The sequence below is a fragment of the Mirounga leonina genome, unplaced genomic scaffold (assembly GCF_011800145.1).
Source record: "Mirounga leonina isolate KUSES-001 unplaced genomic scaffold, KU_Mleo_1.0 Mir_153, whole genome shotgun sequence".
Classification (NCBI taxonomy): Eukaryota; Metazoa; Chordata; class Mammalia; order Carnivora; family Phocidae; genus Mirounga; species Mirounga leonina.
In genome coordinates, this window is record NW_023270387.1 from 41,838 (window position 1) to 55,116 (window position 13,279).

At 49.7% G+C, this 13,279-nt stretch overlaps 1 pseudogene; it reads right to left on the minus strand.

Annotated features, from left to right (window-relative positions):
* Positions 1-9,066, minus strand: part of LOC118013470 — a 30,665-nt pseudogene extending 21,599 nt beyond the window's left edge.
* Positions 9,067-13,279: the final 4,213 nt, after the last annotated feature.

Consider the following 13,279-nt stretch of genomic DNA (forward strand, 5'->3'; position numbering starts at 1 on the left):
AATCAGAGTCAGGGTAATAAGTCAAGGTCAGGGTTGGAATGACAGTGTGTGAGGTTGAGGTTCAGGGTTAAGTGTAACGGGGTCAGGTCAAGGTGAGGGTCAAGGTCAGTGTCACAGTGAAGTTGGTCAGCAATCTCTGCCCACCGCCCAGCACCACGTGCAGCTTTTGCAGATGCCACCTCCTAAAACACTCTCCTGCACTGAGCTCACCTGCTTGGAGTCCTCAGTGCTGCCTAACCCTCCCTGCCGACCTCCATGGGGATACAAGTGTCATGAAGGCAGGGATCTTGGAACAGAAGGTTTAGTCCATTGATGGATTCCAAGCACTCAGAAGAATCTGTGGCACAGAGTAGGTGCTCAATTGAAAGCTTATTTAATATGCAACGAGTATCCATTAAGGTATTTCTGGAGGGAAAAAGTACATCTTTTTGTAAAATCAACTGTTCACAGTTCTCTCTGTGGAAGAATTACAAGAAACTTTCATGGTTGACTTGATACATGTCCATACTGTTTAAAATTTTAAAAATTAATGTTGATTATTTTGTAATGACCAAAAATGGATTCTCCCACTTTGAGAAAAAACAAAGAACTCCAGGTACAGTTCCTGGTAAAGTGATAAGAGACTCACACTGTAGCTATTACCCAAGTCTCAAACAACTGGCAGCCTTTTGGGGAGCATTGGAGCATCCTCGAAGAAACCCTACTCTAGTTCTCTTCTCTAAGGAGGAAAGACAAACCAAGAGGCAAGACAACATGGAAGGTCTATTTATTCAACAGCAGTTTGAAAAGGAACCCTCGAGACAGTGAGGGGATTTATTTCCCCATTTCTACTTCACTCCTTTCCCACATGGTTCTGTCCTTCGCAGGCTAGAGCCTGATCAGAAAAGGTGACTGTCTTAGATGTACGTATACACGACCTTGGAGGGCACAGTCTGGAGGTGCAGGTGGACGGGACATTTGTAAAAGTGGGATAAGATAGTTTGATCAATACATCAATATATAACCTTGTTTCATGTGTGTTTCTGCTTAAAGACCCCTTGTTTAATACCCTCTCACCTTCCCCCACCCATGCTCTCTTTCTCTTCATTCTCTCTCTCTCAAATAAATACATAAAAATCTGTTAAAAAAAAAAAAAAGAGTCTCGGGCGCCTGGGTGGCTCAGTTGGTTAAGCGACTGCCTACGGCTCAGGTCATGATCCTGGAGTCCCAGGAGCAAGTCCCACATCGGGCTCCCTGCTCAGTGGGGAATCTGCTTCTCCCTCTAACCCTACCCCCTCTTGTGCTCTCTCTCTCAAATAAATAAAATCTTTAAAAAAAAAAAAGTCTCCACACCCATCCCCAGACCTCCACACCCATCCCCAGACCTCCACATCCATCCCCAGACCTTAGAACGAGAATCTGAAAAGGGTTGTGGACAGGAATCTGTATTTTAAGTTCTCTAGACAGATGGATCAAAAAACACCCAAGTTGAGAAGCCTCATGCCGAACAAAACACAGCTGATTCTCCTTAGTTCCCATTAGTTATGTTCTATAAAGTCACCATGAGCAATGAGTTAGGGAACATTGAACCCTTGCTCCTAGGGGAAACACAGTTAAGTTTCTGAATGCCCTGGGTAAAGATAGTTTGATCAACACAAATAACCTTGTTTCATGTGTGTTTCTGCTTAAAGACCCCTTGTTTAATACACATGACCGATTAACACTGAACTCTCTGCCAACAGCATTATAATTTGTGCCTGAAGGAAGCTTACCTAACATGCATATTTTCTCCCCAGTGTATGTCACACACTTCTTGTGCTTCACACTTCACCATTAGGGCTATTTTAAGCAAGCAAAATCACTGACAAAAAGCACAAAACTGTAAACATGGGGCAATAATGCATCTTGAAAAGAACACTTGTTTACAGCATGAGCGGAAACAAGAAAGCACTGCCCTCGGTGAGGAAGGTGTGCGTGGGGTGCCTGCTCTGCCCACGTCCCACAGTACTTCGGAAAGGGTTCTGAGCAGGAGAAATCTGCATGCCCAACCCAGCAAACCCCCACTTACAGCTGCCACCTGGCCGCAAAACCTGAGCCTGACACACCCTGACACACACCCTCAACTCAGAGCCCTGGGAAGCTCACCAAAGCTATGGGTGATCAGGCCTGCCATGCCCCTAGGCCCAAACCCTAACCCTGGCTGTCTTCTGAGGGGTCTGTCCCTAGAGTCCAGGCTCCAAAGCCCCAGGGATTGGGGAAACCTGAGCAACACCAGAGGACTCAGCCTGCCACCAAGAAGGAAACAGCGCCATTTAGAACTTCAAAAATGATTCAGAGCAGGAGAAATCTGCATGCCCATCCCAGCGAACCCCCACTTTCAGTGGGATCCTGGCTGGCAACCATGAGCCTGACACTCACCCTAACCCAGGCTTCAACACAGCCCCCCAGTAAGCTTGCAAAAGTGCCGGAAGATCAGCCCTGCCATGCCTCTAGGCCCTAACCCTAACCCTAGGTTCGTTTTTAATGGGTCTGTCCCCAGTGGACTGGTTCCTAAACCCCAGGGATTGAGGACACCTGAGCAATACCAGAGACCCCTGCCTGCCACCCAGAAGGAAACTGCACCTTTTGGAACTGCAGAAAGGATTCAGAGCAGGAGAGATCTGCATGCCCATCCCAGCAAACCCCCAATTTCAGTGGCCCCCTAGCAGCCAACCCTGAGCCTGACCCATGCCCCCAACTCAGCCCCTGACAACCTCACCACAGCACATTCAGATTGCACCTGCCACGCCCCTAGGCCCTAACCCTAACCTTAGCTTGGCTTCTGAGGGCTCTGTGCCAGAGTCTGGTCTCCAAACCCCACAGGTTGGGGACACCTGAGCAACACCAGAGGACACACCCTGTCACCCAGAAGGAAACTGCACCGTTTTGAACTGTGGAAAGGATCAGAGCAGGCGAAATCTGCATGCCCAGGGACTGGGGACACCTGAGCAACACCAGAGGTCTCAGCCTGCCACACAGAAGGAAACCTGCCATTTGGGCCTTCAAAAAGGATTCAGGGTCAGAGAAATCAGAAGGGCCCCCTGAGCCCATTCCAGCAAACCCCCACTTTCAGAGGCCCCCTGGCTGCCAACCCTGAGCCAGACACTCACCCTAACCCACACTCTCAACTCAGCCCCCTGGGAAGCCAGCCATGCAGCTGGCACATCGGACCTGCCAGGCACATAGGCACTAAACCTAACCCTAGGTTAGGTTCTGCGTGGTCTGTCTCCAGATGCCTTGGTCCAAAGCTCCAGGGTTTGGGGACACCTGAGCAATACCAGAGGACTCAGCCAGCCACACAGATGGAACCCATGCCATTTGGGACTCCAGAAAGTGGAGTGTCAGAGCAGGAGAAATATGAAGGCCCCCTGAGCCCATCCCAGCGAACCCACCTGGCCACCAAACCTGAGCTTGACACTCTGCGTAACCCACACCCTCAACTCAGGCCTCCGGGAAGCTCACCACAAAGCTGGCAGATCAGACCTGCCATGCTCCTGGGACCTAATACTAACCCTATGTTGGGACCACCTCCAGAGGCCTGGCTCCAAAGCCCCAGGGATTGGGGATGCCTGTGGAATACTAGAGGACTCATCTTTCAACACAGTATGAAATCATGCATTTTGGAACTCCAGAAATGATTTAGAACAAGAGAAATCTGGATGAAATCTTGAGCCAATCCCTGCTTCTGTATACTTCAATACCATACTGAATACAAACCCTGAGCCTGATATCTCCCTAACTCTAGCCTTCATATCAGTCCTCTGTGAAGGTCTCTACACCTCAGCAGATCACATGCTCCTGGCCCTCTCCATAACCCTTGCTCAAGACATGTGTGTAAACATGAACACACCTTTCTATGAAGACGACTAACAAGCGACCAACAGACACCAAAAAAGTGCTCAACATCTAGCCATCAGGGACATACAAATCAAAACCACAATGAGGTACCACCTTACACCATTTAAAATGGCTAAAACTAATCAGCAAACAACAAATGTTGGCAAGGATGCATAGAAAGGGGAACCCTCTTACACTGGGAATGAAATCTCGTACAGCCAGTCTGTAAAATGGTATCAAGTTTCTTCAAGAAGTTAAAAAAAGCTCCACTATGACCCAGCAATTGCACTACTGGGTATTTACCCCCAAAATACAGATTAAGTGAAAAGTAGTGGCCCCTGCCCCCCCATTGTTCATAGCAGCAATATCCACTATAGCCAAACTATGGAAAGAGTCCAGATGTCCACGGACAGATGAATGGATAAGAAGATGTGGTGTATATCTACGATGGAATATTCTTCAGCCATCAGAAAGGAAGGTGTGCACCACCACCACCCTCCTCTCCCCATGCAGCTGCTAGGAATCACAGTCACAGACCCTGGTCAGTGTTCATGGAAACCAAGCAGTGGCTCCCACCGCACACTGCAACCTCTGGTGGCGGTCCAGTGCGACCCTCCTGCCTGGCCAGAGACTGCTGTCTTCCTGTCTCCACACAACACAGCAGACAGGAGGCCAAGGCAATGCAGCTTCCCACCACTGGAGGCAGTGCTGAGCGGCAGTGTGAGCAAAGGCGGAAGCGATAAACTGCAGCTTCCCGCCACTGGAGGCAGTGCTGAGCTGCAGTGTGAGACGGTGGAAGGGATGAAATGCAGCTTCCTGCCCCTGGAGGCAGTGCTGAGCGGCAGTGGGCCACAGAACAGGAAGCCGTGACAGTGCAGCTTGCTGCCCCTGGGAGCACTGGTGAGCTGCAGTTGGAGAGGTGCAGGAAGGCCTGACAGTGTGGCTTGTTCCTCAGGAGGCAGTGGTGAGCTGTAGTCTCTGTTCCCGTAGGCACAGGTGTGGCAGTAACAACCCCCTGAGCCGTCCACCAACTCAGCAATGTGCCCTGTGTCTCCGGGGTTGGTGGTCAAGGGTTGTCAGTACCGTGTAGGAGGGTCTTCCAGGGGGAGGAATGGAGGCTGCAGTAACCAGACCCCACTCAAGCTGCATGAGGAACAGATGAGTTGACGGTTTATTCGAAGAATAATTTCGCTTTTCCAAAAGAGACAATGTCATTGGTCTACACTAGAATGAAGATAATTACTACTTAAGAAACAATATGTGTTTCCCCTTCTCCCAAAAAACGAAGCAGGTGTGCAGGCCATAGGTCGGAGATGACTTCTCATCCCCACCTGACAGCACCTCTCTGCTCGCACTGTGCTCCACGAGACCTGATGTTTTGAACACCAGCATCTGAGTCAGTGATGCCACTTGTCACAGGACGTCAGTGTTCAGAGGAAGCAGCAGGTACAATTGGCTCAATGTCACATCCAGGTCAGGACTGGAGGTTAAACCTCTCATTAACCCAAAACCTCCCGGGCTTTTCTCTTTTCTCTAGTTGAGCCACAGAGTAAAACTTAAGTAGCTGTCAGCATTCTGGATTTGGTGCAAGAGTTACTTAATTTCCCTGCAGGTAGAACACTGCAGTGGATCCCATTTTCTCTGTTCATTTATTGCTTACAAATTTATTTTGAACATCTGTTTCCTAGGAAATCACTTGTATTAGAAAGGGAAGATGAGATTTACTCTTTGTGTGTTTTTAACATATCATTTGTTCCTTCATCTAACAGTGTTTATTCAACTGTTATGCAACTGTTTATTGAACTGTTGTTCGAGAGTTAGGTGGCTTTTTGTCATCAGATACAGACTTGGATGATGTCTTGTCATTTGTCAAAGGTGATGTTTCATACTTGATTAGTCTTTTCATCCAAAGAGTTACAATGAGGGCAGAGGAAAGATTCAAAATGATTCAAAGTAGTCTTTTACCATTTTAAAAGTTGAGCTTGACTTTCTAGTTGGATGAAATGTATCATCTAGATATCTGGATGTGCCATATTTTCTCTGTATTCTTCTTTTGTGGTGAGGTCAGAAGGAGAGTCTTTGGGAACTCTCCCGGACAGAGGCATGCCGGTGGCTTCGAGGGGCTTGGCGTCAGGAGCCCCGGGGTGAATTCTGGAACTGCTTGCCTGACGCTGGGTGAGTCAGGTCATCCCACAGAGTTTCTGTTGCCTCCTTGTGAAATTGCTGGCAGATAATGTTCTGCTTAAAGCAGAACCCTCCCGCACTGTTGGTGGGAATGCAGGCTGGTGCAGCCACTCTGGAAAATAGTATGGAGGTTCCTCCACAAGCTAAAGATCGAAGAACCCTATGATCCAGCAATTGCACTCCTAGGTGTTTACCCAAAGGATACAAAAATGCAGATTTGAAGAGGTACAAGCACCATATGTTTATAGCAGCATTATCAACAACAGCCAAACTATGGAGAGAGTCCCAAAGTCCATGCACTGACGAATGGATAAGGAAGATGTGGGAGATATATATTCAATGGAATAAGAATGAAATCTTACCATTGGTAAGGATGTGGATGGATCTAGAGTGGATTAAGCTTACCAAAATCAGTAAGGAAAGACAAATATCCTATGACTTCACTCATATGTGGAATTTCAGAAAGAAAACAGATGAACATAGTGGGAGGTTGGGGGAAGAGAGAGGCAAACGAGGAAACAGACTCAACCTTAGGGCACAAACCGAGGCACAGGTGGAGAGCTGGCCGAGCAGTTTCTTCTGTGCCATCAGCCTCACCCAACACACACAACCTCATCGTCTGTCCCTGTCACTCCAACTCAGACTCCTCAGCGTTGCCAGGCTGAGACGTTTCTTCGTGCTTCTTTCTTTGCATGTGTGTGAAGTTGCAAAACTTAGATGATGGAAATGACAGGTCATCAAAATGTCTGTTACTCTTTCATTTCCTGCTCTTCTTTCAATCAGTGAGGTGAATCGGACCTGCTAGTGGAAGGGGCTATCTGTGTGTTTTTATTTCCTCTTTTAATTAAACAATGGGAAAACACTCTTCTGAAATATTAAAAGAATCCTTTGTGGGTGTTCATGTTTTTCTCTTCTGTGAACCACATTCTGATATTAGAAATTATGTTTTAAAGTAAAACACAGCCTCAGAGCTGTAACAGGGTGCAGTGCCCTTTGTGAGAGGGACACATGGAGAAAGATTGTAGGTTCTTTAAGAGCTCAGGGAGTGGCTCATTGTGCTCCCAAAGGAAATTGAGTCCCCTGTTACCCTTCCCCAAGGGGGCTGCTTACCTGGTGGCCCATCCTGGGCTCTGGAAGCTTGACCCAGTGAGTCACTTGCAACTTGAACTGGGGAATTTATGAAGAAAACAGAAGGAATCCTGGAGGGTGCCTGCATCCTTTGTACTCGGACAATTCCCTGTAGCAAAGGAACCCATCACCAATGAGGCATGTCGGGATCCCTGAGGGCGTGGGCTCTGCTTCCTGGGCTGAGGTTGTGTCTTCATCCTTATCTGGACCAGAGCCATGTTGTCTGGCTATGGAGATCCAGACTCTTACATGCATGTCATTATTATTACTGTTAATTTAAGAAAGCAATATAGACATTGACTTCGAGATACAAATATCAAAAGGAAAAACACAAGGTCAAATATATGTATAATGATTGAACTTGTGGTATCTCTCATTAGTATGGGTAATGTAGGGCTGCCTGAATGAGAAAGACCAAGGAATTATATTTCTATTAGAAGTGTCCTGTGCACACTTAGTGTTTTATTCTATCATTTGCCTTATTTCTCTGAAGGGAAAATAGATTGGTGACTGGAGCTTGGTTTCTGATTTTAAGGAAAGGGAGACAAGTGAATTGAAAGAGTAGTGTTTATGCAGACATGGTGCTCAGTGCCCAGTGAGCGAATGTTTGAAGCTTGGACTTGGGTGTTCAGCGAGGATGTTGTCTGAGTTTCCAGCACATCGAGTCACTTGGCTGGTGTGCCTAATCGGGCCAGTTCCTGCCTTTCTAAGGGCAGCTTGAAAGTGGCTTGAAACCCTAGGGCATTTGCGGAGACAGGTGTCCTGGATGGAACACCCGTGTGGGCCAGTGTAGACACAACCCAGGGAATTCCAGAGCTAATGATGAGCACATTTGTGAGGCTGGAATTTGCTTCTCTGTGAGAAGCATTGATCTGGAATGGAAAGAAGTCACTGGGTCTTATGACTCACTGTGTGAGCAGGTCTGAGCCTGGCAGGGTAGTCGGATCAGATAGCTGGGGGGTTGTGATGCCGTGGTGGTGGACCGTCGCTCTTGATGGGCAGGCCAGCTTGCTCCAGGGACAGGGATTGGGGTCTTCTCCCACCCCCTGGCCAGCCCTCCTGCTGCAAATGTGAGAAGACAATTGCTTCCTGTTTGGTTCTTGAGCCCTCGGCTCAGCAGGGTGGTTGGTGAGAAGCGGCCCACATGCAGCATCATCGATTCTTGCCCAGTGTGCCCCCTGCTTCGTCAGAGGAGGCATGGCAGGTGTCCTCTGCCTGGTGTCTGTGAATTCAGCTGGCAGAAGCACTTCTTCCAGAGCCACACCCCTGAAAAATCCTCTCTCCATGTTCCTGTGCTGTGTGGAAGTGGTCACTTTTCACTGGGAACTGAAATCTCAGCTCCTCTGTTCGGATCTGAGGCCACGCAAGACACCAGTCCCCATGAAGGTCTAGTTCCAAGTGGAACCTGAGGTGCCAGACTGAGGCCGAGCCTGGGCGGCCTGTTGACCCTCCTGCAGGCTCCTTCCTGAAAACTGTGCAGCAAAGCCTGGTTTGTGATGACGTCACAAGGAAGAGGACAGGTTCAACACTCTGCCTGACCACAAGAGGATTCCAGACATCAATCACAGGTGGTTGGTGCAGGGAGGAGAGATGCCTGTTTCCCAGGATCTTGGCCAGAGGGAGATTTGGATCCTGGGATGGGTCTCTGCTCAGCTTTCTTAGATGAGCACCTCAGGCGAGGGGAGGAAGTGTGTGTGCTCACCTGTAATCGTGGAAGGTGTCTGGTTTCAGGTTGCACAGGCAGGTGGATTCCTCGTATGGCTCATTTTCCTGATGGTGTTCAGGGTGCAGTAGGTGGATCCCCGTGTCCCAGGCATCCTGGCTGGGCAAGAGCCCTGGGGCACCTTTTCCCCCGGGGCTTTGGACCAGGGAATCGGAGGGAGTCAATGGTGAAACCATCAGTGTAGGCCTCCATTTCTGCCCTGCCCAGATGGACTGGTGACTGTGATAACTGCTGTGGAAATACAGAGCAGGAGACAGGGCTGGGGTGCTGAAGGGGAGGTGGGGGTGGTGCTTGCTATTCACATAGGGGCCAGGTGGGGCTTCACTAGGAAGGTGATCCTTGAGTCAAGATCTAAAGAAGGTGAGTGATATCACATCAAGAGCATTCTAAATGGAAGGGAAAGTGTGTGCAAAGGCCCTGGGGCAGGAGCATACCAGGTATGTCCAGGAGCAGCAAGAAGGCCCTGTGGCCACAGGAGAGAGCTTAGGACATGACCTTGGGGAGGTGACAGACGGTGACAGAAAGCCATTGCAGGGCTGTGACTGATGGGATCCCGTTTCACTGGGCCATCCTGGCTACAGTGTTGAGAACAGATGACAGAGTGTTGAGGATGGGCAAGGGAGGTCCATGATGAAGCTTTTCCAGAAACTCAGGCAAGAGATGGGCTCCGGTGTGGACCAGACAGATGGCCTTGGAAGAAAAGTGGTGAGTCCTATTCTGGATACACATTGAAGATGGAGCTCACAGAATTTGCCAATGGGTTAGATATTGGGAATGGGAGAAAGGAGGAATTGGGGTAACTCCCAGCTGTGGTTGGTTGTCCTGAGGAAGGGGAAGGAGGAGGTTTCTTGTGGTTGTAGGTAGTCCATGTTCCACATGCTGAGGAAGGTGCCTTTCACAGTGGATCTGCTGATGTGTGTGTCCGTGGAACATTTAACATCTACTCCCTCAGCAACTTTCAAGTCAAGTATCCCCCAATTTTTAAAAGTTCATGGTAAGAGACTTGGCTTTTTTTTTGAAAGATCTATGTTATTACCCAGCTTCAGTAACAGGAAGAAACCTGAAGAGGATTTCCCTCTTATGAAAAAAGTTGAAAAGTGAGCATCGCGTTTAGCATCTGTTTTGCTGGGGGCCACTGCAGAGACGGGGTGCACCCCAACCAGCTCCTTCCTGGGAACCGCTCTCCACATCCAGCCCCCAGAACTTTGAATTGTGTCTGTGAGCATCTGCTGTGCTTCATCTGTATTTATTTTGGGCATCCTTTAGGAAGTTGTGTCCCGAGACCTAAGAAAAGCCAAAGAGAAGTCATTTTTGGAGTCCGAGCACACTCACTATATTTTCTATATAAATGAATGGTAATTCCTTCTCTGGTTTACACCATTCCTGCTGTGAAAGGTTTCCTAGGAACACTGTACTTTCAAATAGTGGGGAAACCTGTACCCCATCCTGCAGGGTGAGCTTTAGTCTCCATGCTGCACAGAATGTTCCATGACTTATGAATTTTATCACTCAAACATTGAGCCTATGACCACCTTCCCCTGTCCCCCCTGCCATCCCCGATTCAGGCAACCACCAGTCTGTTCTCACTATCTATGTGTTCAGTATTTTTGTTTCCATGTGGAACGTCCCTGAATACCTGGTATTTGTCTTTCTGTGTCTGAGTTACTTAGCATAATGCTCCCAAGGTCTCTGTTTCTGTGTCTGCTTACTGCGAATGGATGCTGCAGTGAACATGGGAGTGCATCTATCTTTTTGAGGTAGTGTTTTTGTGTTCTCCAAATAAATCCACTCATTAGAGCAATTCCTGGGTCATGTGGTAGTTGTATTCATTTTTTTCCAGGGACTTCCATACTGTTTGTTGCAGTGGCTGCACGAATTTACATTCCCACCAACAGTGCACAGAGTCCCCTTGTCTACACACCCTTGACCATACCTGGGGTCTGTCTCTGGGATGATTGCCATTCCAAAAGTTGTGAGGCAGTAACTGATTGTGGTTTTGACTTAGATTTCCCTGTTCATGTGATGTTGAACAACTTTTTCTGTGTCTTTTGGCCACCTGGGTGCCATCTTTGGAAAGTACCTATTCACATATTCTCTGCATTCTTTATACAGGTTTTTTTGTTTGTCTGTTTTTATTTGTATGAGTGTTTTGTGTATTTTGGGTATTAGCAACTCACACATATGATTTGCAGATTTTTTTTTCTCATTGGGTAGGTCACCTTCTAAGTTTTTGATGGCTTTTTTTGATGGCTTCTTTTGCCATGCAGAACATTTCAGTTTGATGTCATTCCACTTGTTTATTTTTGCATTTGTTGCCTTTGCTTTTGGTGTCCAGTCTAAAAGACTCTGGTCGAGAAACCAATGTCGAGAAACTTAGGCAGAACCCAGCTGCGCCCAGGGGCCTCCTTCTGTGGCTCGGGGTCTCCCGACAGCTGCCGTGTTGCAGGACCTGGGCCCCCAGCCTGCATGTCCTGCCGGCTTGCTCTGGCCCTGTCAGGCGGCCTGGGGTAGCTCCGGGCCCATGGGGGCCAGCACTCGCCCCCCCGCAGGGCTGATGGGCCCAGTGAGCACCTGCAGCGAACATCTTCTGGTGGCGGCAGCTCTCAACAGCCATGCACGCAGGCTGCTGATGGGGTGCCGGCCTTTTCCAGAATTCGGGATTCCCAGCTGATTCCTGGGGCTGGCTACCCACAGGTCGGGAGCTCCGAGCAATGTACTCCGTGCTCCCCTCCAGGTAGAGGTGGTCATAGGAACAGAACGTTGTGCTCAGAACGTCTCTGCCTTTCAAGGCACCACCCCACCGCTGTCCTGGCTCGAACTCCCACTGTGACAATAGGTTGTGCCCATCTGCAGCAGAGGACCGCCCCGACCACCCACTGTCTCCAGAAATAAGGGCACCACTAGGCCCCGGAGAGTATGTCGGTCCTTCAGACGTCACCGCCTGTCTTGCTGGAGCATCGCTGTGGCCTGTGGACAGGGAGCAGGGAAATGACGGTGGAGTCTGGGCCCGTGTGTCTGACTGACGCCGTCCACCACCCGGATGGAACAAACACACCGGCAGCCAGTGAGGACAAGGCCGGGGGTGCTCCCGCACAAGCCGGGCCCCGTAACCCGCTACACCGGCAGTTGGGCTGATCTACAGGGATGAACCCGACGGCTTGGATCATGAGACGCCGAGGGGCAATGATCGTCAAGAAGCCCTTCCAGGGTCAAGATACGCGGAATGACATTTCGGTCCAAACCCATCGCTGTTTTCATATCCGGGATCCTACGGCTCTGAGCTCCTGGCCATTGGGCGCAGATGCCCCGGCCGAGGCATGAGCCCCAAGGCACCTGACTCCTCAGGACATACAGCAGGGTGGGGGCACGGACAGGGTGGCCAAGGCAGTGCCTGGTGGGGTAGTGTCTTTGCATGGATGCCCGTGACGCTTGAAGTAACAGCACGCCCTGCGTGTTCGCAACAACGCCCAAGGCAACTGCCCAAGAAACCCTGCGCCATCCAGTGGGGCCCCCCACCGGGATGAGACGGGCAAAATGATCACACTAGCCGGCCCCCTCCTCTGAGTGTGCGGTGGTTTGTGTAGACGCTGCACGTGGCCTAACCCGAGCTGGCCCTGTCGCCGTGGGAACTAGGCTTGCAAACACGAGGCCGCCAGAGAAGGTGAGATCAGGTGTGGGTTTGCTTACTGAACAGACCGTGATCAAAGAGACCGTGATCACATTCCAAAGATCATAATGTGCAAGATCGGGGGAAAGAACATGGCGGTGAGTGGAGGATCCGTCTTCCTTGAACCCATAAGCAGCAGGGTTGGTGGAAAGAAAAACGGCGTATCACCAGCAGGGGAGAACCACCTTGGCTGGGTGGACCACAGTACCGTCCAGTTTCATACTTGGGAAGCCAAGCAGAATGGCTCGTTGCCCCACATGCCAGATGGGGAGCCCCCGCTGTCGCCCCCAGTACTGAACGGGTATGGAAGTTACGGGACAGGGCCACTGCCCTGAATCTTACCCAAGATCAGCGTGTAATGCTGCAGAGAACAGCAAGCCCCTTCACACCTCAGAAAGGAGTGTGTACTGGAATTTGCGATGGGACGTTCTGCCAGCAGATCAGCCTAGATCACTTCAACATGCTCCAGAAAAAACAAGCCATCGACCCAAACACTCTCTGAGGTGACAGCTTGAAATGGTGAAAGTCAGTCCCCACTGGAACAGTCGGCCAGCCTGATGATGGAGTCCCAGACTTCCAGGAGTCAGGGCTCCAACGGGTCTGTTATTAGATCTGAGGGGGCACCTGCACCCCAGTGTTTATGGCAGCAAAGTCCACAACAACCAAACTGTGGAGCGAGCCCAGATGTCCCCTGACAGATGAATGGATAAAGAAGATGTGGT